We start from the raw sequence: 24,888 nt of genomic DNA on the forward strand, positions 1-24,888 counted from the left end.
GCGGACCCGCAGGCGCCAGCGCTGCCGGCCGCGAGCCCCTCCGCAGTGCCGGCCGCCGCCCCGACCCCGAGCGCAGCGTCGCGCCCGGCCCGGCTGGCGGGGCTGCCCGGAGGCCGCGGCCGGGCAGCTGTTGCGCCGGGAGGGGGCAGCTGCGGGCCCATAACCATAGCAACCGCATCAGCACCGCGGCGGCGCGGCGGCGGCGCTCGCTCCTCCTCCGGCAGCCTCGCCGGGGCCCGAGACCCAGCGCGGGCGCCCGGACCCCGCGGAGCGCCCACCGCCGCGGCGGACAGCGGGCTCGGAGGGAGGGAGCGGCGCGGCGCGGAGCCCGGGAGCCCTGCAGCGGGAGGCGGCAGGTGAGCGCTCGGTCGGCGGCTGCAAACTCCGCGGTGGCGGTGACGTTTCCGGGAGCGCGGTCGCCCGTTGGACGGCTTTTCTGTTACTTAACAGGGATTCCGCCGCGAAACGTGGTTGTCCCCTTCGGCCTCCCCTCCGGGCCGCCCCCGCCCCACCCCCACCCCGCCCTCTGCCCTGTGGCCTCCAGGCACCTCCGGGCAGGTGGGGACGTCCGGGCTGATGGGTGCGGGGACGCCGGGCGGAGGCGGAGGTCCCCGCAGAAGTCCCAGGTGGAGGCTGCAGGGAGCACATCCAGACCCTTGTGCAGGCGGTCCCGGAGCCCGGAGCCCGGAGGAGCCGGTGTCGGGGTTGACGGGGGCGGTGCGAGCGATGCTCCGGGATCCGGGCTGACCCACAGACCTGTTCTCCCTGTGGCTCGGCTGGGGACAGAGCTGGGGGCGGGAGGCGGGGGGGGGGGGGGGGCGACACTGCAGCTCAGCTATGACATGCAGAGGAGCCAGAGCGCGCACCAGCTCTGGATCTGTAAAAGTCGGCTTCAACCCCAGCACCCGGAGGGGACATTCGGGCAAGGGAAGTAGTAACTGTTAGCATTTCGGGACCCAGGGGCATCCCTGGAGTTTATCACCTTATACCGCCTTTGACTGCTGGGGGTGGAGTGGGACTAGGTGGAGGATTAGGAACAAGCAATCCAAATGCCCCTTCCTTTTCTCCTCACCTCATTTCTAGCCCTCCTTCTCCCCCCCACCCCCCCACCACCACTATTGTCAGCAAAACAAGGCTCCATGGAGTATAATAACACTCTTTGTCCCCTTGGCCACCCAGGGCTCCAGCCTTTGGCAGACTGTCTCACTTTGAGACAGCTAGAGAATTTTGCTTGGGTGCCCTCTTTGAACTAGGGAAGCATTGGTTTTTCATCAGGTTCTGAGGCTCCTCCTATTAAGAGATGTATGTGTCAGAGCTGAGAGTCCACACGGAGGGATGGACTGTCACCTGCGTCTTCAGGCCCGAGAGAGGGGCAGAGGTGTGGGCAGTGATTCCAGCTCCGTGGGGGCCAGCGCCACAGAAGAACATAGAAAAGGCTGATAAAGTTAGGTGAATGATTTGGGTCTAAAGGCTCTTGCATATGGGTAAATGGGTCTCTGGGTAATTTCCAGGATGGGCAGCCACCGACTTTTATAGGGCTTTCTCTTTATACCCTGGCCTCGGGGGACAGTGGTAAGTCCCAGTAAAAAGGCCTTGTTCTTTAATTGGGCTTTTAATTTATGCTGTAGTTATGTTGCCTGAGGGGATGTGATTTGACCAGCATTTCATCTGGGATTCATGTCATAATGAGGATGGTATTACTGTATTCCAGGCAGATGGTAAGGTGTAGAGAAAAGAGGACGAGATTGGGGAGTCAGAAGACACGGTTTTGAGCTCTCGTTTCGCCATACACTTGCTGTGTGACCTTGAATTTGCTCCACCGTGCTGTGACTCCTTCCTCTCATCTGTAGAATGGGGATGCTGACAGCTCTTGCACCTTGCCGGGCTCTTGTGACAATCGAGTGGGATGATGGAGAAGATGGGAGGAGAAAGGCTTTTCAAAACCTAATGTGCCGTGCACGTGAAAAGAATTGTCATTTTCTGAGGAGGCTCCCTTGCTCAGATCAGCAAGTCATTACACAGACATCAGCTTGGAAACAGGGGCAGAAACGTTGGTCAGTGACTCACAGTTGAAACGCCGTAATCTGGTCCAAGATACACTCAGGGAAATCTAAAGAGGCCTTTATCAGGGGGAAACACAGCATGTCATCCTTGTTTACAAATGTTGAAGGTCAAGGGCTTTGGCTTCCGATGCAGAATTTGGGAACACTGAGGTCTGCTCCCCCCAGAGTTGGACTAAGTGCTCTAGAGTGTCCAAAGGGGTTTGCACATAGTAGGGACTCGTTTAAATGTTGGTTAGGCGGATACATTGGGCATTTTGTGAGTTCCTTGTGGGCGGGATTCAGCTTCATACAACTCTGCACTGTGATAGTAGATGCTTACCGAATGTTTGCCCAATTTGACTGAATGCTTTCCGCCTGATGTAATTGCCGAGGGAAGCATAATTTCTGGAAGGAGCCAGGACTGCCTTATGAAGACTATTCTCTGCTCTTTTATACCCTGCTCACACTGGCCTCTCTGCCTGGAATGACCATTTCGCACTTCCCACTTCTCTTGGTGACCCAATTCCAATGCCTCCTCCGATGGGAAGGCGTCCCGAGCTGTCTCCCCTGGGCTCCCACAGCACTGTAGACCTACCTGCTCTGCATCAGCCTGTGCTGTGTCATGTTGTCGTTGCTCACACGTATGTCTGCACTCTCTAGAGTTCATGCTTCCTGAGGGTAGGAACCTCACCTTATTCTAGCACAGTTGTGGCCCTGGCACCTTGCAGACGACCACCCCGGTGAGTGGCTGAGTAAGTGGAGAAGCCTTACCTGCAGCATGACCACCTGCACCGGAAGAGAGGCTCATACAAAGACTGTCCCAGCCGCCTCCTGCCGTCTCAGTATGGGCAGCAAGCCGGAGGGATGCTTGCTGGGTTGTTGTGCATTACGTAGGGTCAGCCCACTGAAGCACAGTGAAGGAGAACAGAAACACATATTTTGCCTTAAAATGCTCATTTTTTTTCAAGTGGGTACTTTAGAATAACTGTAATCTAGTACTGAATGGCCTTCATATAACATTTGCTGAAAACATCTGATGGAATCTTTTAAGCTTAAAACGCATTTCTCTCTTTTCAATTTCTTTCCTTGATTTCAGCTCTAGTGTTATGGAAAAGGACATAGATTGGAGCAAGAAGTTTGAATCTGGTCCTGTGGGGACCTGGAACTAGGATACTTGGTCTCCTCGTGCCTCAGTTTCCTCATTTGTAAAGCGTGAACGATAATACTGTCCATTGGTGCTGAGTGCTTGGAGTGAATGAGTGGCCATGCACTCAAAGCAGTTCATGAACTGTAAAATACTCTACTCAATAAATTATTTATTTTCCTTACTTTTTTTTTTTTTCTTGTTGTTGTTCTGGAAAATGAGCAAAAATCTCTACATCTAGTTACACTGCACCAGACGAGATGGGCTTGTTAGCTCCAGGTGACCTTCAGTAAGTCATTTTGTCCCCATCAGCCCTTTTGCCTTACCTGGGTAGTGTTACAATGACAGCCACCTTTCAAGATGGGTTGGAAGATGTACACCAGGACAGTACACCTGTAATTGCCAGTAATAGAAGGTTTGGGAATTTTTGGAAATGCACTGGGACCATTTCCTCCTTGTATTTTATCTACCTTCCTTATTGGGGTTGGGGGGTGGGGAGGTAGAGGGAAAACACCACGTACACCCAGAGAGTCTCTCATGCGAGATGCCACGAGGGAGTAGAAGAAGATAAAGCTTTCGATTTTTGGACTGAATCGTCACTCCCACCCTGACACAGACTGCTTACAGGACTATCGACCTGGGCCCTCACCTTACCTCTCTGGGCCTTGGTTTGAAGGATTCCCATGGCCCCATCTAGCTCTGCTTTCTCAGCATTTCCATACTACGGGCCTCCTCACCAAAGCTATGGCTGTGACTCTTGGCTGTCCTTTCTATCAAGACTCGTCACTTGTCCAAACTTTACATTTTAATTTGGTATAACCAGCATATTTCTTTTCTTTTAGAATTTTCCCCAGTCTAGAAGACCAGTGTCCCCTAGGCGATCCTGGGACTTAGAAAGTGTTGAATACTGTATGCTATTCATCCATAACCCAGCTCAATTCTTATCCAGCCCCAGATAAGATACTAGGCTGCTCTGTGCATGTTGGAAGACCTCCTTCATTCAAAATAGAAGAAACTAGGGGCACCTGGGTGGCTCGGTCAGTTAAGCATCCGACTCTTGGTTTCGGCTCAGGTCACGATTTCAGAGTCATGGGATCAAGCCCCACATTGGGCTCTGAGCTCAGCAGAGAGTCTGCTTGGGATTCTCTCTCTCTCTCTCTCTCTCTCTCTCTCTCTCTCTCTCCTCTCCTCAAATAAAATGAATAAATAAAATCTTAAACAAAACCAAAATAGACAAAACTATTTGATTGAAGCCCGATCTTACCCGAGAGAGCTGGAGGAGATTTGCAGACATCTCTAATATTCACTGAGCTTCCCAGACTCTGAGTGCTCAGCAGTGTCAAATGTTTCTGTTCAAACATGAATCATTTCTAGGTGGCTGCACACCAATCTCAGGAGTAATTCCTGAGGGAGATTTTAGCACCGTGTAGGAGACTGGAGCCGTGGGCCAGGACTCTTTCCTGTGGCCTTCCACCTGCCTTGTGCTTGGAGAGGCACTGTGGTGTGCCCAGTATAGGAAATCTGAGTCCGTAGTCTGCTCTGTGCCACTCATCCTGCCAGGCCTTGAGAGTCAACTGTGAGCACCACCGGGATCTGCCCCATGTAGCTGGGGGAGCAGGTGTGGGGATAGACTAGGGCAAACCAGCCAACACAGGGTTCTGTAGGGGGGAAAAAGACAAGGTGTTTTTAACATGCTTCCTGGTAGGGGCCTCCAAGGAAGGCTTCACAGAAGAGAGAGATTCTAAGCTGAAGTCTGAGGCAATTTCCAAATGGAGACGGCAGGGAAGGGCCATCAGGAGGAGGAAGTAACGCGCAGAGCTGTGGAAGCAAGAGGTAGCAGAGAGCTGAAACAGATGAGCAGGGCTGGGGCGCAAGGAATGGAAAGGCGTCCCCTGAGGCCAAGGGGATAAGGGGCCACATCATTGAGAGTTTCGGGAGCCACACTACGGAGCGTGTGGTCTAACCTGAAGGTGATGGGAGCCTTGGAAAGGTTTAGAGTTGAGCAGAACATTCTCTCTAGCTGGAGAGTAGAGGTTGGATTAGAGAAGATTGGATCAGCCGAGAAATGTGGTGGCCTCTAGGAGACTTGGCAGATAAATGAATACACGGCATCATTTATCTGAGAAGTATCAATGGGACACATGTGATGACTATTGGTGCAGGTCAAGGGGAGGGAGGAGTCAAGGGTGACACTCAGGTCTTTCTTTTGGTCCCTACTATGATTACTCTGGTTCAAGCCCCTTCATCTCTCATCTGGACAAATACACCAGGCTCTTAACTGACATCCCTGCCTCTGCCTCTGCTCTGTGCGTAGCAGCTACAGGGATTTTTGTCAAACTAAAACCAGATGTAATGAGAACACTTGGCAAATTGCAAGTGTATGATTACCTACGGTCACCACGCTCCGCTTTGGCTCTGCAGAACTTACTCATCTTGCCTACCTGAAACTTTGTACCGCTGAGCAGCCCCAGCCTCTGATAACCACCTTTCCGCTCTCTGCTTCTACGAGTTTGACTGTTTTAGGCTCCATGTTTAAGTGAGATCATACAGTATTTGCCTTTCTGTGCTTGTCTTAGTTCACATGGCATGATAACCTCCAGGTCTGTTCATATTGTCACAGTGGCAGGGTTTCTTGTTTTTTAAGACCAAGTCATGGTCCACTGTATGTTTAGACCACATTTCTTCTACTTATTTATCCACTGATGGATATTTAGTTTGCTTCCGTATCTTGGCTATGATGAATAATACTATAGTGAACATGGGAATGCAGGTATCTCTTAGAAATCTGGATTTCAATTTCTTTGGACATATACTGAGAAGTGGGATTGCTGAGTCATATGGTAATTCTATTTTTAATTTTTTTCAGAAGCCTCCATGTTGTTTTCCATGATGGCTCTAGCAATTTACTTTCCCACCAGCCGTGTACCAAAGTTCCCTTTTCTTCACCTTCCTGCCAACCCTTACCTTAGTTTTTTTAAAAATAATAATCATTTTAGCAGATGTGAAGTGACATCTCATTATAGTTTTGATTTGCATTTGCCTGATGATTAGCAACGTTGGACACTTTTTCATGTACCCACTGAAGATGAGTAAGAAGAGATACACATGGAACTTCTTTGGAAATATGTCAATACAGGTCCTTTGTCTATTTTTTGACAATTTTTTGTCTATTTGTTTTTATGCTCTTGGATTATATGAATTCTTTACATATTTTGGATATTATCCCCTTATTAGATAAATGGCTTGTAAATATATAGCCCCATCCTGTAGGCTGCTTTTTGACTCTGTTGATTGTTTCCTTTGCTATGCAGACACCATTAGTTCAAGGTAGTCCTACTTGTTTATTTTTTTTGTTTTGTTGCCTGTGATTTGGGTGTCATATCCAAAAACTCATTGCCACGGCCAGTGTCAGAGAAGCTTTTTCCCTATTTATTATTTTTGGAGTTTTTAAGTTCCAGTTGTATGTATAAGTCTAATCCATTTTGGGTTTTGTGTATAGTGTAAAATGAAGGTTTAGTTTTACTCTTTTACATGTGAATATCGAATTTTGCTAATACTATTGATCGAAGAGACTGTTCTTTCCTCATTGTGCATTGTCGACACCCTTGTCAGAGATTAATTAAACATATATGCGTGGGTTTATTTCTGGGCTCTTTATTCTGTTCCATTGGCATATGTGTCAGTTTTTATGCCAGTACCATACTGTTTTAATTCCTGTGGCTTTGTCATATAATTTGAAATTGGGAAATGTGATGCCTCCAGCTTTGTTTAACAGTGAAAGGGTTTTATACTGGAAGACCGAGACACATAGACGTCTTGGATTCAGGATGCAGGATACAGAATGCATGGGAAAGGTGTAAGATGAGAAACATAGAGACTTGGTGGGAGGCTCTTGCAGGAAATCCAGGGTGTGTGGAGGTAATGATGGCTATCAGCAAAGTTAAGGTTATAGGGATGAAGAAGGAACAGATTCAAGAGCTGTTAAGGCAGTAGCCTGTTGGGAGCATTGGACAACCCAGCATACAATGTCTAAAAGCGGAGAGGCATCAAGGATGATGTTTAGTCTTCTGACCTCAAGGAATGGGCTTGTTGCTGTCCCCTACCCTGAGGACACAGGCAAAAGAACAGAGTTTGAAAGGGAACATGAGTTCTGTTTTGAATAAGTAGATTTTTAGGTCTCTGAGGACATCTCTGTACATTTTTGGCAATTAAAGATTCCCGTCAAGCCCAGAATAGAGTACTTGGCTGAATATAGACTTGGGGAATCATCAGCACATAGACGCTAATTGAGAGCAGGGGAGTAAACTTGATCACCCAAGGGAAGTACATAGCATGAGGTGATAAAGATGTTCTTTTAGGATCACCGGGTCTCTACCACCGCCCTTTCCAAAATGAAACAAAAAAGACAAACGCACTCGATAGCTTCCCCTTGCCTTCAGAGCTTCTTACGGTCATTCCACACTGCTGCTAGGACAAGTCTCTGCCTCATGTTTCCGTGGTTCCTTCTCTGCCTCATCTAAGACTTTCCTGTGAGATGCCTTTCTGGACCACCACCTCCAAACAAATGTTTCCCGTCACCAGTCGTGGACCTCGCTGTGTTTTTCTCCATAGCATCCATCCCTGTGTGTGCACCGGCAATATTATTACAGATGTGTTTGTTTGCTTTTCTTATCGACTCTCTCCTCTGCAAGATGGTGAGCTCCTTGGTTGCAGGGACTTTGCCATGTTTACAGCTGCCCCAAACACTTAGAACATCTCCTGGCACTCTGTGAGCATGTGGCTAATATTTATCAAAGCACATACAGAAGAAAAGAATGCCAGGAATCTTCAATAATGGAATAACAATTTTTCAGTTTAAACACAAATAACCATAGCCTTGCGTAAGTACCACTTAGAACTCCTGGTCAGGTGGTAGGCTTCCAGTTCAGGAGTACACTGACCTGTCTAGTCTCTTTTTTCCTGGGACTGACTGTTCTTGTTTGAAAACTGAAGGTCTTTGCCTCCTGGGAAGCCCTCCCTCCCTCTTCCCCCAGTCCTGGACAAACCGAATTGGTTTCTCTAATTTTGCCATTTGTTAGCCAGGTGACCCTGGACAGTTACTTAGCCTCAGGAGATAGAGGCTCCTCTCTTAGATCCTGAAATATAGGCCTACCCTCTACATCCTGAGCATAGAGCCTGGAATGGCTCCTGTACAGGTACTTGATGGAGAGGTGCTCTCAGCTGAAACCTGACAGGAAGGGAGGACAGAGGAGCTGGATGAGGAAGAGAATGGGCCTAGATGTACGTGCAGACTTAGCTGGTTTTCCTGCTCACATGGGGAGCTGTGAGGCACACATGGCTCTACAACATTTTCCACCTTGAGGCAAGGTCATTTCCCTAAATCCGACTCCAGGAGGCATATATGCCAGGTATTCCCCAGCAAAGCAGCTTGGATCAGCTGAGGAAGATTCTCAGGAGAGTAGAGCAATGATGGGTTGTTATCAAGCTGCCACAGCAGCTGGGTGATGGGTGTACCAGCCTGGTAGAGGGTGTGAGGGTGGGACGTCAGTTGCGTTGGCTACATTCTAATTGGTATTTCCACTATTGGTCCCAAGTCTTCCTATAAGACAAAGCTACTGCTTTGGGTCTTATGACGTTCAGTCACAAGACCCTGTGATCCTCATAGAATGTCTGTGCCCTAAGGAAGTCACGAAAACGTACTATAAAAAAATCTCCCTGAACTTTGTAATGCTCGGAACCCAAAGAGCCCTGCTGTGAATTCCCTTCCTGATTTAGCCATGCCTTCTCCTGCTCCTCTCTTGAAAGCATCATGGGTCAGGGCAGATTGCAGTGGGATGCCAGATACACTGGTACCTACTAGCCTGACCAGTCACGCACTGGCCTTTTGCTCATAGCCTACTCTCCAGGCCCTGATCATTCTGGTTCCTGGACCTTGGTTTTCCTCAACACCCTGAGTCCCTACTGTTATTATCTTGGATGCCTTCCATGGCCAGCTCAATGACTCCTATAGCACCTTGGCCTTTACTGTCTCAGCTTGGAGAGCTTCGCCTCTATTCCACTCCGGTATGCCTTCATTCATATATCATACCTGATATATATATATATATATATATATATATATATATATATATATATATACCAAATCATCTGTTGAACACAGCCTGCTTGCTTAGCTCGCTTGCTAAATTCTTCCATTGGTGCCATTTTTTATTTCATGCCAATCTCGGGTCAAGTATCTCTCTCCTTTTAATTCATTAGCTCTCTTGTTCTATAACCCCCCTTTTTATCGCCACTCTGGGGGGCAGTTTCTATGGCATACAGTTTCCACAATAGTCTTCCTGATAACCTGGTAATAATCCCAGCTTCTCTCTAGGATATTGTGCTACTTTATCTGTGGTGACCTTAGTTTCTTTATTTTTTTTTTTTTAAGATTTATCTATTTATTCATTCAGAGAGAGAGAGAGGCAGAGACACAGGCAGAGGGAGAAGTAGGCTCCATGCAGGAAGCCCGACGTGGGACCCGATCCTGGATCTCCAGGATCACACCCGGGGCGGCAGGCGGCGCTAAACCGCTGGGTTTCTTGAAAACAATGATAATAGGCAACCCATAAGGAATTTTTAATGAAAATGAAATTTAAAAAAATAAATAAATAAAGTTAAATAAAATCTATTATCATCATTGACCCACAGTCGGTGTTTCATCAGTGTTTATTCTGATTAGAGGCTGACATGTATACTTTAATGTCAACAAAGTGGATGGTGAGATTGACCCTCTACTATGAAAACCGAGGAGGCTGGGTGAGACCTTTCCTTGAATGGAACATCCCCACGGGGTGAACCAAGGTATATCTATTAGGAAGGACCGTGGGATCCTCAGTGTAGGAACTTTAGAGATGTTCACGCAGTAGGGGTCTTTGAGGGCATCGAGTGCTAAGTGATAAGCCATCACTTATGTTCAGAAGTGTGACGGTGAGTCATCAGGAAAAACTAAATTATAGTCTGTAAACTCTGCTGAAATAAGGCAGGGGAGTATACTTTCTAAAATGAGCTACATCAGAAATTGCTAAAATTAAGTATAAAAGTATTTAGTATGGAAGGGATTGGTATAAGTTTTCTGGAATATTAATTTTTGGGCATATGTCATCCTAGCCGAGATGTTGGTGTAGGAACGGATGGGGGACTGAGCTGGCGGTTTTTGTGAAAACTTGTTGATTTTTAAGTCAGAATATAAAATGCGTTGAAGAATGGATTGCCATTTCCCCCCCTCCTTAGTTTGTTTAAAGGAAATGTTTAAAGATAAGATTATCCTTGGAATCTTATGCCCAAGGTAGAATTCATCAAGCTCGGTATTTTAACATGCTGACTTGTGTTGGCCTTTTGGGAGAATAAAATGAATATTAATATAATTTCTCCTGAATAATAGAATGAGATTTACTTGGTTTTTCTTTCTTTCCCCTTCTTTCTAAGAGCAGGGGGATGCTGGAGACAAAAATGATCATAAATCATCTGTAAGTGACAGGCTAGAATCAAATGACCCGGTGGTGCCAGTAGGAGGGGAAAGGAAGCCCTTTCTAGTACTTACTTCCTGCTGGTGACTGTAGGAAGTCCTTTCCCTGGCTATATTTTTATTTAATCTTCATGCAGGAGCTAGTACCAGCCCTCTCCAGAGCTCCGAGGAGACTCAGCACAGAGAGGGGAAGTAATTGGCTCACAGTGCCACAGCTGCAGGAGATGAAGCTTGGACTGGTTCCCCCCAACCGGTCTGATCCTGAAGCTTGTCCCTTCTCAGCCACCTTGCAGATGTCCCTTGTGAAGGACATTTAAAAGTCAGCTGTGGATCATAAGAGCACAACAAAACAAAAAACCCAGAACAAAACTCAAGGACTATTTAGTCAAAATATCTGGCCCTTGACCACTCAGCTGGGTGTGGATTTGAGAAAGTGAGTAGGCTTCTGTTTGACTTGGAATATGAAGGGGGGAGGTGAGGAGGGGATTTGTTTGATGATCCCTATCATGAGGTCCGCTTCTAACACCTTTTAATTCTGGAATATGCATGAAAACTGCAAGCATGATTACTCGGAAGGACAGTTTATATAATTAGGAGCCTGCTTAGGTTAAAAAAAAAAAAAGGAAGTAGAAGAAGTAGTAGTAGAAGGAATAGAAGGAGGGGGAGGAGAAAGAGGAGGAATAGTCCAGGAGTCCAGGGCAATCTGTGTTCTCCCTACTTGCTCAGGTGAGTAGTCAAAATTCTAGGTGTTTACTTTTCCACTTTATACTTTATTGACTGTGTCAGAGCGAAATGAAAGCAAATACATTTACTGGGATTGCAGATCTGGCTTTTCTCCATTGTGTGGTTTAATTGAAGTGTCCCCCTGGATGTTTTCACTCAGAGTTAAGTGATTAACATATGTGTCAAAACTTCTGGGATGCTGGTGTAATATATTGTATACATCTGAACTTAAAATCAATATATTACTTTAACATGCATCTCATTTTAGGTTAAAACTGAGGCTGGGTTGGCTGTAGTGTGAGGCTTGTCTAGAGCCACAGGGGGAATGAAGTGCGTTGGCCTGGAAGCTTCCTTTGCAGGTAATCACGGGGTCCTGATGATGGCTGCCAGGGAGATGGAGAGTGAGGTGTCCCCGAACAGGGGGCTGGTTGATCTGCTTACACTTTCAGCACAGTGTGTTATTGTCCCTCAAATACACATATGCACATGTTCACACACCCCCCCCCCCCCACACCTTCCTCTGGGCAAGCTCCTTGCTGATTCAGATTCCCCTCAATTATTGTCTCTTTGGAAAAGCCTCTCCCTGTTCCTTGGATTGTTACATCCGTCTATACCCTCTGGCCGCCCGCAGTGGCTGGGCTTAGCTTGACTCCGGCATTAACCCAAGAGAAGCTGTTGGGTGTGCCTGTCATGCTCTGCTCAAAGCCGAGCTCTGCTCCCATTTGCTCAGCCCCACTCCCAGCCCTGACCCCCAGCAGCGATGTAGGAACACGTTTCCCTGAAGGTTGCAAGGAGAGCATTTGGGTTCAGAGAGTCCTGGCCACGTTCCAACTTTGCCACTCGGTAGCTCTGATTTGGAAAGTTACTGAACTTCTCTGAACCTGTTTCTTCATCAGTAAGAGAGGGAAAACCAAGCCACTTTTCTCACAGATGGCCTGGATGATTAAAGGCCATGCCTACTGCATGCAGAGGACTTAGCCAAGTGCCTGCCACAGTGCAAAAGACTGGAGGGAGGATGGCGAATTTATTAGAAAAGGAAGTGTGATCAAGTACACCGCGTGTGCCACGCATCATGCTGCAGCCTGCAGTTGCTGTTGAGAACAAGACAGACTTGGTCCCTCTCTCCTAGAACTTGTGTTTTTCCAGTGAGTAGAGGAGGGAGAAGCCAGAAATAGCACGCAGTCATTTTCTTTTTTTCTTCCTCTGCCAGACAGTGCTCTTGAACACTCATTCATTCATTCATGCATTCATTCAGCAATGTGCAAACGCTTTCCCTGGGCCAGACACGTACCATGGATTTGCTCATGTCCTCTTCCTAGCAGTTTTGTGAGGTAAAGGCATCCCACCTGTCCCTTCCCACAGATGAGGATTCTGAAGCTCAGGGTAAGATCAGGTGACTTGCCAGGAATCACACAGATCAGTCTCAAAGCCCAGATTCCAGCTCAGGGCGATTCGGTTCCAGAGCTCTTTCTTGAAGCCCAGCTATCCCATAGAGACCCTCGGAGTGTCCGAAGAGCACTGTGCGCTGGGATGAGCCACCCTGCTCCTCTTAAGCTCACTTTCTCCATTTGTAAAATGAGAAGGGTTGAAGAGGTCATGCCTTGTGTCCTTTCTGCTGGGCTTCCTTCCACTTACAAATTGTTTCTCTTTCCTTTGAATCTGCCCCTTCTCGGAACCCATCCCATTCCTGCTACTCTTCCTCTATGCCCCCTCGCTTCCTCTCTTTTAGTAGAGGCATTTGCCTATGTTCGTCTTCCTCCCTAGTAGACTGGGAAATTGGAGCTAGAACCCATTTCAGTCCCTCTTTCTCTATGGTCCTTTCCTACCACAGGTTTATGCTAAACGTTTATGTTATTTAATTGTCCAGGTAGGATTTTATCATACAACCTGAGTGCATGGCCCACAGAAATCGGGCAATCCCAGTTATATCATGGTGCAGATATTTTGGAACCAGTGGATTAAAGCACCTGAGCACACTGACCGCTGCTCCCCATACCGGGTCCCCCTGAGCTGACAATGGTTGGAAGTGGCTCTTGCTTTGCTCCAGCCTGTTCATGTCACAGAGAATCCCTGTGGAAGCTGCATGGGAAGATCAAATTTTCAGGAATGATAGATCCAGAGCAGAACTCCTCAGGGCCCCCGATCTGGGCATCCAGACCCAGCTAACGGCTGCATTGTTGAGTTTGGTTTATTATTAGCTTTGTCCAGCCTGCATAGTTGGTTCCCAGGAGAACCTCTCTGGAAAGTTCCTGCCCCAGGGCTCAGAAGCAGACATTGAGCCTGCCTAATGGGGTAAGCTCCAGGGGATAAACATCAGGAGTTATTTTGGTGGGGAAAATTAGGTACCCAGGGATAACATTTGATTCCGTGCCCTTTTGGGCTGAGACTTCAGAGTGCTTTATAATTTAGAACCAAGAACCAAGATAATTTCATGTCATTTATTCATCCAGGAAATGTTACTGAGCACCTACCTTGGGCCAAGTCTACTGCTGAGTATACAAAGGAAGATACAATCATTATCTTCAGCGTCATCCCAATAACTAATGTGATTGAACTTATTGTAGCAGGCATGATGTTAAGCACTTTGCATGCATTTAAGCATTTAATCTGTAAAGTGGCCAACTCCAGAGATGCAATTCACATTTTATTCTATAGAAACCTGAAGGTAGGACATTTGTTACCTACAGCGCATTATCCCTTGGAGTTGTGTTACTTGGAATTATAAAGTAGCGGCCCTAGGGCTACCTATATTTTACAGATAATTTAGAGAAGATAAAGATCACAGCTTTCGTAGGTAGAGATAGTAGATTTAGAAGTACCTTTAAACATCTTTTGAGTGCCCAATAAGGCGAGAGCACTGCTCTACAGGTTTCAGGTTATGGATGAGAAGGCCGATGATTAAGACAGATGACCTAAAAGTAATTCATTAATTGCCGTAGCAAAGGCAGTCATAGGGTGCTCTCTGGAAGTTCAAGGAAAGGAGGAACTATAAAGCCAAGGAAAGCTCTGTGGAGGAGGTGATGTGTACCTCAGTCTGATAGGCCCGTTGTACATCTACACGGTGGGGCTGGCAGGGAAGAGCCATCCTGAGGCAGAGGAAGAACCCGTGCAAAGATAGGGACCTGCCGAAAGATGGGGTTTCCCGGGGACTTGTTACTAGACCAGCTGGAATGGCTGGGGCTCTGAGAACATGTGGTGATGAGGAGGTGGCAGGAGGTGGGAGTGATAAGGTTTGCAGGCAACGGGATGGAACGAGGTGTCATGGGAATGGGTTGAGATTGTATCTTGTTGTGGGAGAAGAAACTGTGTGTAGTTGTGCATCAGTCAGAACTGGCTTTAGCTGTAGCAACTGAAATCCAGTGACAGTGGCATATCCAAATAGAGACGTGGTTTTTTCATGCAACTATAGGTCTGGCTTGTATAGTTTTTTTTTGTGGGAAATCAAGAACCCAGGCTCCCCAAGCCTCCTTCTCTGCCATCTTTAGCCTGAAGTTTTCTTTTTCAGATTCATGCTTGCAAGACCTCTTCTCTACCATCAGGCATGGAGTCCATATTCCAGATGTATAGGAAGCAGGAAGGGTGAGGAGGAATTGGCATGTGTCAGCCAAGTTTATCTCTTTTGATCAGAAAAACAGTAGCTTTATCATAATTCCATCCAGTAGATGTTTTCTAACATCTGCTTGGTCTGAGCTAGGTCTCATGGCAACCACTAACCAAAAGGACATCTCAAGAGGTGCTTATTTGGGCATGTGGTTGTGCCGGAAAAAAAAAAAATCAAGGTTCTGTTTAGTAAGGGTGGATGTTGGATTAGCAAATACCAGTGCCCACCATTGTGACTGACATGATCAGCTTATATTTACAAAAATGGCTTTGGTAACCACCAAGGGGCAGATCTTGCAACCATCAAGGGTGGAGTGTTCATAGTGAACAAACAGGTAAATAAGTGAACATGATGATAATATAGGGCAAGGAAGATCAATGGTGAAGTAGGGGACAGATGAAGGAGTGCTTCACCCCATGTGGGACATGGTCTGGGTAGAAGTGCCCCAAGGAAGTAACCATGGGGTTGAGTGTAGGAAGAGCATGGGAAGGTAACAATGAAGAGGTGAGGACATGCAGGAAGGTTTGGAGGAATGAGATCACATGATACTTGCTGGCAAATGTCTATACTTCATCCTACTGATTAGGATAGAAAGGGAGCAAAGATGTGAGGCTTGAAAGAGGAGAGGAGGCCAACTGGAGGGGCAGCCTGCCTTCTCAGGAGCCATAGGTGTCCCTCTTCAGCAGGAATCTTTGTAGGAGCTACACCGTAGATGGCTCAGGTGCCAAGAGGAACGACCTGCACTGGATGACACAGAGTTCAGTCTGGCTTAAAGAACCTCATGCTTTTCAGAAGCCATCTGTCTCTTGCAGAAACTCCCTAGGCATCACTTCGTAGAGTCCCTACAGTCACATATATCTCTACATTTTAGGAATCCCAAGAAGGCACCCATTAAATATCCATAGTTCTCCCAGTCCAGATGCAGTCTACCCAATGGGTCATTTCACAGGAAGCAGTGTTGTGTAGTGCTATGGTGGACACAAACTGTCATTCTCTGTTTCCAAGGAAACAGACTAGAAAGTTTATGCAGTGGTCAGGTTCTTAATTCAGAAGGGGAAAGACACTTGCTAACCCTTTGTCCAGAGCCCTTTGATTTGTAGGCTACTGAAAAGCATGGGAGGGTTTTTGGTATCAAGGAACCCTGAACAGGTTTTTTATTTAGGAACCATTCTTAGGCTTTGTGGTGGATTATGAGATAGGGCTGTGATGGGCCCCCATAACTGGATGGGAGGCTATTTTGTTTCCTGTGTACTTTTAAGAAATTTCACTTTTTTAGAGCATTTTTAGGCTCACAGAAAAACTGAGGAGAAAGTACAGAGAGTTCCCATATATCCCTGCCGCCCCCCCCCCCCCCGCCCCGCCCATGCACAGCATCCCCTGCTATCCACATCCTATACCACAGTGATACATCTCTTAGAGTTGATGAACCCATACTGGCAATATCATTAACACTGAAAGTCCAGAGTTTACATCAGGGGTTCTTCTTGATGCTGTATATTCTATAGCTTTGGACAAATTTATAATGATCTATATGTACCATTTTAGAATCATGTAGAATAGTTTCCCTGCCTTACAAATTCTCCATGCCCTGCCTTCTTAACTGTTCCTCCTTCAACCCCTGCAATCACGAATCCTTTTACTGTTTTCATAGTTTTGCCTTTTTCCAGAATGTCATAGAGTTGGAATCCTACAGTGTGTAGCCTTCTCAGATTGGTTTCTTTCACTTGGTAATGTGCATTTAAGTTTCCTCCATGCGTTTTTATGGCTTGATAGCTCATCTGTTTTTAGTGCTGAATAGTATTTTATTATCCAGATGTACAAGTTTCTCTGTTCACCTACTGAAGGAATCTTGGTTCCCAAGTTTTAGCAATTATAAATTAAACTTCTATAAACATGAGTGTGCAGGCTTTCACGTGGACATGTTTTTGGCTCATTGGGTAAATACCAAGGAGCACGGTTGCTGAATCATAGCATAAGAATATGTTTAGTTTTATAAGGAACTGCGTATCTGTCTTTCACAGTGGCTAAGGCATTTTGCATTCCCATCAGCAATGAATGAGAGTTCCTATTGCCCCAGATCCTATCCGGATCTTGTGTTGTCGGTATTTTGCTTTCCAGGTAGGACGTAGTGGGACCTGGAGATGGAGTGAACAAATTCTAGAACTGTTGCAGGTTTTGACTGACAAATCTTGGTGACAGATTCCCTCTGGGTGTTAAGGGAGCATGTTGAATCTGGATGACTCTGAGGTTCCTTTTGGGGAGATGGGATGGATAATGATGCTACTTACAAACACGGAGGAATAAAGGAGAAAGGGCTAAGGTTTTAGAGCTGTAATATGGTGTCTCCTCAGGAGCCACCCACAGAGTCCATGACTGTTGGGAGAGGTTTGGAATGAGGACCGAAATACAGGTGTTATTGGCTTGAAGGTTGTAGTTGAATGCATGAGATTTGATGTGACTCCCCAGTTAGAGTATTTGAATTCTTTCCTACAGAAAGATAAGAGAAGCAGGAAAAGGAACACAGAAGTAAAACTCACAGAAGAAGAGAGAGCTATGACTGAGTCTCCTTAGATGCTGGCCTCTGTACTTCCACTTGACCTTTTCTCCTTTGTCCCTGAAGCTGTGAGATAGGTAGGTCTATTATTCTCATTTTGCGGCAAAGGAACTGAGACTCAGAGAGTAAATAATTTGCCCAAGGTCACGCAGTTAAGGAAGGATAGAACTGGCATATTATTTGGAGTCTGTCTGGCTTCAAAGTGCTCACTCTGCTCAGCCACCTACATCATCCTCCACAAGTGGTGCAGGCAGCGCTGTCCACTGTATTCCACTGGGCACGTTTCAGCTCTCCACGCTGGAAAGAAGGAACCAGGGCTGTGTTTACTTCCCGTTGTCTGGCTGACTCAGTACAATGGTTTTGCGACTCTCAGATAGAATCACTGAATCTATTTAAACTTTTCTGTAAGACAAGTTGATAAAGTCAAATAAAACATGAAATACTGATCTTTATGTAACGTGCATAACAAATCAATCCCAAGGCACTCTTTGTAGCACTGTGATCCTCAGGGGTGGCTATAGTTTATGCACAATTTACATAATGCTTGGCCTGAGTTAAAACAATAAAATTACAACTGAATAGACAATCACGCTGCTCACTCACTTTTTCTCTCTCTCTACTACTGGTAGGTTAAAAAAAGAAAGTAACCCCAAAATCACTATCAGTTGGTCAAGGACAGTTCTGTTCTTATTTGTTTTCACTTTTGTTTCTTAATCGCTCTGATGATGGCTGATCTCTTGGTTGTATGCTAGTGAATTACTAGTGCATTATTCTCTTTGGCAGCAAATAGCTGCCTTCAGTATCCAGAGAGCCTTTAGGAAATTGCTTTAAAAGACATTAATCGGAATCTGCTTGGAGCAATGGCTTTGATTCCTCATTGTCCCCATTTTAAGAATGACCATCTCTTAGCAGTTAGAAGGGAAATGGTTATAAGAGTTTGGAGCTCCCTGAGGTATATATTTCCCACAGAATATGGGCTCTGGTGGGAAGGAGCAGGACAAAAGCCTGGAGAAGCAGCAGAGACTTTACGTAGCAGAGAACTGTGAAAGGCGTACCAGGCATGCTGTGCCTCCTCTTGCAGGCACCATGGCATCTTACAAGATTGTTCAGCAAGGGAATGACATGAAAAGATTTTGGATTTTTTTTTAACGGATTATTCTGTGGCCATGAGGTGTGGCTATGGGTTGGGTCAGGCTGGATATAGGTCAGTACTTTTTATTCTTAACCGTTTCAGAATCTTCTCCTACTGGATCATCCATTCATTTTCCTCAGCCAGGAGCAGGAGTCATTCTTCCCACATATTCCTCTGTTAACCTTAAAAACAAAATCCTCAGTTATTCTATGAGCAAATGGGTTTATTCAAAACTAGCAGAGAAGTGCAGCTGGGGACAGGCAAGCCACTGAACAGTAGGGAGGAATGCCCTTTTATAGAGGGAAGGGGGGGGGGTGTGTTGGGAGGGCTGCTGTACACTCAAGGTCCATTGGAGTAACAAGGAGAATGAAATATAGTGACTTCTCATTGGCTGGGCTGTGACAGTCTCTCATCGGCTGGGTGGTCGCTGGGGGAGGAGAGAATCTGTCCTTTTTCTCTTGTAGTGAAGTAGTATGGGCTTGACTTGCTAGGTAGGACTTGCAAAGTGCATCCCTTCTGGTTGGGTCTGCAGTTGACTAGGGGTGGAGCCTGCTGGCTATTCCCCTCCACCTCCGTGAGGTTTCACTTGATTGATGTTCATACCTCTCACCACCCCATCTGAATCTTCCTCTATCTCCACCCTCCCCATTGTGACCCTGGTGAGGCTCACCTCATTTGGAGGCATAATCTTCTAACAGATTCCCCTACACATGCCAGCCACACCCTCTCCTGAGTGCAGATCCATTGGAACTCCTCAAATGCAGATGTGATCTTGTACCTCCCACCTCTCACTAGAAAGCCCTCAGAGACTTTCAGGTACCCTTAAGAAAATGTGCTCAGTATTATATTTCTGGCAGTCTTTCTATTACTCAGCCCCACATTCTCCCTACTTTCTCCTCCTTTGTTTCCTAAAGGAGTGGTTTCTGGATTGAGAAGCACGCATTTCAGGGATTACTTGAGAGAGTTCATTGGGGCCCAGACAGAAAATGCTAGAAATTTTATGTATATGGCTTTTATAATTATAAAGTAAGAAATTGGGCTTTTCTAATATTGAATATTTTGCCTGATATTGGTGTTCTCACTTGTCTACCTGTCAGGTGGTCATGTGCAGTGTGACGAGTGTCCTGCACGGAGGGGTACACCTACCAAGGCAGGTTAGAGTGGTGTCCTTACTTGTCCATTCAAATTCACTTTATTGTGACACTATACTATTTATAGGGCCCAGTTATGTACATTTGTGGGTTATTGCATTTAGTTCTAATTAAACAGCCTCCACAAAATGAACTTTAAAACATTCCTGCAAGGAAACTACAGATTGAAGAGAATGTTGATAATTAAAGTATGAATGAAATAAAATAGAAGCCTTTTCCAGCCACATTGCAAGTTAAAACACAGAGTTGATCTAATTAAGTAATATAATGCATTAAAAATTTTTATCAGGAAGACCATTTGAAGTAGAGATTTACAGTTACCCACATCCACAGTGAGCTCTGGCTTCTAAATATACTGGGACTTTTGCTGTTATTTAATGTGTAAATATAAAATGAACACAGAATATGATATCTGTGTGCCTATGTGTGTGTGTGTGTGTGTGTGTGTGGTTTTTATGACCTGCTTGTGTTGTGTATTCCAGAACATTTAGAAAACACTATACTAAGATCTACATGTTTTCTCCTGTCTTAGGGTCTATGCCTGAGATACAACTGGCTTCTTTCTATTTATGTATTTCAGATTTCAGCTCAGCTTTTATATCATTCATAGCACTGATCCTTATCTTTTTAAAAAAATATTTTATTTATTTGTTTGAGAGAGAAAGTGCATGAGCAAGCATGAGTGGAGCAGAAGGAGAGGCAGGAGCAGACTCCCCGCTGAGCAGGGAGCCTTAGAACACAGGGCCCTATCCCAGGACCCCCAGGATCATGACCTGAGCCTAAGGCAGACACTTAACTTACTGAGCCACGCAGGCTCCCCAACAGTGATCCTTATCTCTAAATTTACAGTTTTTTCTGTAGTTACTTTATTGCCTTCCTCATTAGCCTGCATGCTCTAGGTGGAAGAGAACATGTCCACTTTCGCTAACTTCTGAAACAGCGTGCTATAACTTCCTTACCTAACGTGCTGGCCACCGCATCCCAGGGGCTGACTTAGTAACTAGTGAATAAATAGATCCACCAATACATGCCAGGTGTTGGGCTGGTTGCATTGCAGCTATTGCTATGTTTTCCCAATTAGTGTTGCTGCTTGTAGAAAATGCTTGGAGTCCTGTTAGAAACTGTCACCTAAGCTTGTTAAAAAAAACAGTGGATGGCATCCCCCTTCTATTTCCCTCGGTGACATTAGGCAGCATTAGTGTGAAGATTCAGAGAGGTTATATCTGCTCATTCTAATCCCATATTTGTCCTGCCGTGCCACCTTGTTTCAAGGCGAATGAGGTTACGGGATTAATCAGGGAATCTCTGACACTTGAAGTTCTAGGGTGGGGGGGCTTTCTTTCCATACCTTGGTATCAAGGTAAATCCATTGTCTGTAATGAGTGGGCTTAATGCTCTCTTGTTTTCCTTACCCTTCTCTCCCTACTTACTTTCTCTAGTCCTAAAAGGTGCAGGGGTCTGGGCACCATACAGATGCATGTTGCCATCTCAGGATCCCCGATTAATACCCAGGTTTTGTGTTAAATTAGCTGCCTCCTAAGCTACTTGGGTCTCTTCAGGGATGTGCCTGGTGACTGGCTGCCCTATAAAAAGTCCTGCCTTTCCTGGGTTGGCCCATGCCAGCTCCTTTTTAAACCCTTTATCATGAAATTCGAATATTCACCCCAGGAGCAGGATTACTTTTGTTTACCTCTGCTCTTCCTGACATGGGGGAGGGAGGAACTATTCTAGTTTTGGAGTAAACTATTTTCTTATAATTTTTAATTTCAAGGTTTGGAGTTTAAGAGGAGGCTTTCTCATTTGAGCTGACTGAATCAAAAGTGAGTTGTAATAGGTACAGGAGGAAGGAAGTGCCTGATATGGTAATTAGGGGGCACACTCACTGCATGTAAATTCCAGCACCCTTTCAAACGGAAGAAGGAAGAATAGAGAAAGGAAAATAAAACAGGGATCATAATAGAATTGATTCCCTTGGAACTGGGAGAAGTATATGAAAATCGCATGTTAGTAAAATGTGCAAGCTTTCTTCTGTCCACGGATAATGAGTCATGAAAAGCGGATGAGTCAGAAGGCATAATAAAGATATTCTTCTCATTTGATCTCCTTGACACACGTAAATAAAATAGCGTTAGAAGAATGGAAATGTTCCATTACGAGGTAAGAAAAGCAAAAAGGACTTTCAAATACAAACTGCCTTAGAGTTTTGACACACGTCAGGTTCTGTAAATTCCTTAGGGAGGTGGTTTCACAAAAATTTTATTACGAAAATGTTCAATCACACAGGAAAGTTGAAGACAGGAGCAGTGGATGCCGGCGTTTCCTAAACCTAGATTTAACGGTTGTTAACATTTTGGAATATTTGCTTTATCTGCATATGAATCTATGTGTATTTTCCTAGGTCATTTGAAAATAAGTTGCAGATTCCAGTACCACCCAAATACTCCAGCATGCTTTACTTAGGAAAAGATATTCTTCATTCCGACTCCAGCGACATCACCACCCTGAAGAAAGTTGACAATTCCATTAATACCATTCAGTGAATATTCCACATTCACATTTACCCAGTTGTTCCAGAAAGTTGCTTATAGCTATTTTTTTTTAAGCAGTATCTACTCAAAGTGTAATGTATTTCTTTTTAAAAAAATGTTTTTGGGGGCACCTGGGTGGCTCAGTGGTTGAGCATCTGCCTTCGGCTCAGGTCATGACCCCAGGGTCCTGGGATCAAGTCTCTCATAAGGGTCCCTGCCGGGAACTGCTTTTCCTTCTTCCTATGTCTCTGCCTCTCTCTGTGTGTCTCTCATGAATAAATAAAATCTAAAAAAATTAAAATAAATAAAATTGTTTTTAAACATTTTGGGGGAAGAAGTTTTAGGTTCCAGCACAATTAAGAGAAGAGGCAGAGATTTCTCACATACTTCCTGCCCCCAACATACTTAGCATCCTGTATCATCAGTATCCCCTGCCAGCAGGTAATTTTGTTACAACTGATGGACCTACACTGACACATCATTATCCCCTGAAGTCCATAGTTTACATAAGATCACTGTTGGTGTTGACATACTGTGGGTTTACACAAAGGTATAATGACATGTATCCACCATTAGAGTATCATACAGACCATTCTTACTGCTCTCAAAATTCTCTATACTCTACGTGTTCATCCCTTTCTTTCACCTAACCCCTGACAACCACTCGTCTTATTACTGTTTCCACAGTTTTGCCTCTCCAGAATGTCATATAGTTGAAATCATACAGCGTGACTGACTTCCTTCATTTAGTAGCATGTATTTAAGGTTCTTACATGTCATCTCATGGCTTGAGAGCTCATTTCTCTTTGGCATTGAATAATACTAACCTGGGGGGTAGCATAGGTTTTATTGATCCATTAACCTGCTGAGGGGCATCTTGGTTGCTTCTAAGTTTTGGAACTTATGAAAAAAGCTGCTATAAACATCCATGTGCAGGTTTTTATGTGACTATAAGTTTTCAGCTTCTTGGGGGTAAATGCCAAGGAGAATGACTGCTGGGTCATGCGGTAAGGCCATGTTTCGTTTCGTGAGAAATCGCCTAATTGTCTTCCATGATAGCTGTGCCTTTTTGCATTGCCACCAGCCATGAGTGAGAGTTCCTGTTGCTTCACATCCTCACCAGCATTTGGTGCTGTCAGTGTCCTGGTGTAATATGTATGCAGTGGTATACATAGTTTTAATATTTCCCTGATGACATATTTAATATTTCCCACATTTCCCAGATGTGGTTTCATATGCTCATTTGCCATCTGTGTATTTTCTTTGGTGAGGTGTCTATTAAGGTCTTTGGCCCATTTTTTAAAAATTGGGCTGTTTGTCTTCTTATTGTAGAGCTTTAGGAGATCTTTTTTTAATTTAATTTTATTTTTTAAGAGAGAGAGAGTATGAGCAGTGGGGAGGGGCAGAGGGAAAGGGAGAGGGAATTCTAAGCAGGCTCTATGCTGAGCATGGCGCCTGACATGAGGCTTGATCTCACAACCCTGAGATCATGACCTAAGCCAAAGTCAAGCATCAGATGCTTAACTGACTGAGCCACCCAGCTGCCCCTTCTTTGTATATTTTGGATAGCAATCTTTTATCAGATATGTCCTTTGCAGATATTTTTTACTGGTCTGTGGCTGTCTTTTCATTCTCTTGACAGTGTCTTTTTCAGAGCAAAAAAATGTTAATTTTAATGAAGTCCAACTGACCATTTCTTTCATGGATCATTCCTTTGAGGTTGTATCTACAAAGGCATCACCAAACCCATGGCCATCTACATTTTCTCTTGTGTTATTATCTAGGAGTTTTATCATTTTCGTTTCCCGACATTTTACATCAGGCATGGTGTTAGATGTTGTCAAATGCCTTTTCTGCATCTATGGATATATTCATGTGCTTTTTCTTCTTTAACCTTAGTGATATGATGGATTACATTAATTGATTTTTGAATGTTGAACCAACCTTGAATGCTTAGGATAAATCCCAGTTGACTGTGGTTTATAATTCTTTTTATTCATTGTTGGATTCACTTTGCTAATGTCTTGTTGAGAATTTTTACATCTATATTTATCAAAGAAATTGGTCTATAGTTTCTTGTAATGTCTTTGGCTGCTTATGGTTTTAGGGTAATGAAGGCTTCATAGACTCAATTTGGAAGTGTTCCCTCTGTTTCTATCTTCTGAAAGATAATGTAGGAAATTCGTATAATTTCTTCCTTAAATGTTTGTTGGAATTCACCATTGAATGCATCTGGGCCTGGTGCTGCTTATTTTGGAAGGTTATTAATTATTGACTCAATTTTTAATAGATACAGGTCTATTCAAGTTATCTGTTTCATTTTGTATGAGTTTTGCCTAATTGTTTTTTTCAAGGAATTGGTCCATTTCATCTGGATTATCAAATTTGTGGGCATGGAGTTATACATAATATTTCTATACCATATTATCCTTTTAATGTTCATGGGATCTGTTATGATGTCTTTTATTTCTCCTATTGGTAATTTGTGTCCTTTATTATTTTTTTT

The 24,888-nt window shown here is 44.8% G+C and overlaps 1 protein-coding gene across 1 annotated transcript in view; it reads left to right on the forward strand.

Annotated features, from left to right (window-relative positions):
• The first annotated feature begins 222 nt into the window (after nucleotides 1–222).
• Nucleotides 223–24,888, forward strand: part of FAM135B (family with sequence similarity 135 member B) — a 276,991-nt gene continuing 252,325 nt past the window's right edge. The window contains exon 1 of the mRNA XM_072733864.1: nucleotides 223–356. The gene's annotated coding sequence lies outside the window, so the exon portion shown is untranslated. The remainder of the gene's footprint in view (nucleotides 357–24,888) is intronic.

Source organism: Vulpes vulpes, chromosome 13 (assembly GCF_048418805.1).
Source record: "Vulpes vulpes isolate BD-2025 chromosome 13, VulVul3, whole genome shotgun sequence".
Classification (NCBI taxonomy): domain Eukaryota; kingdom Metazoa; phylum Chordata; class Mammalia; order Carnivora; family Canidae; genus Vulpes; species Vulpes vulpes.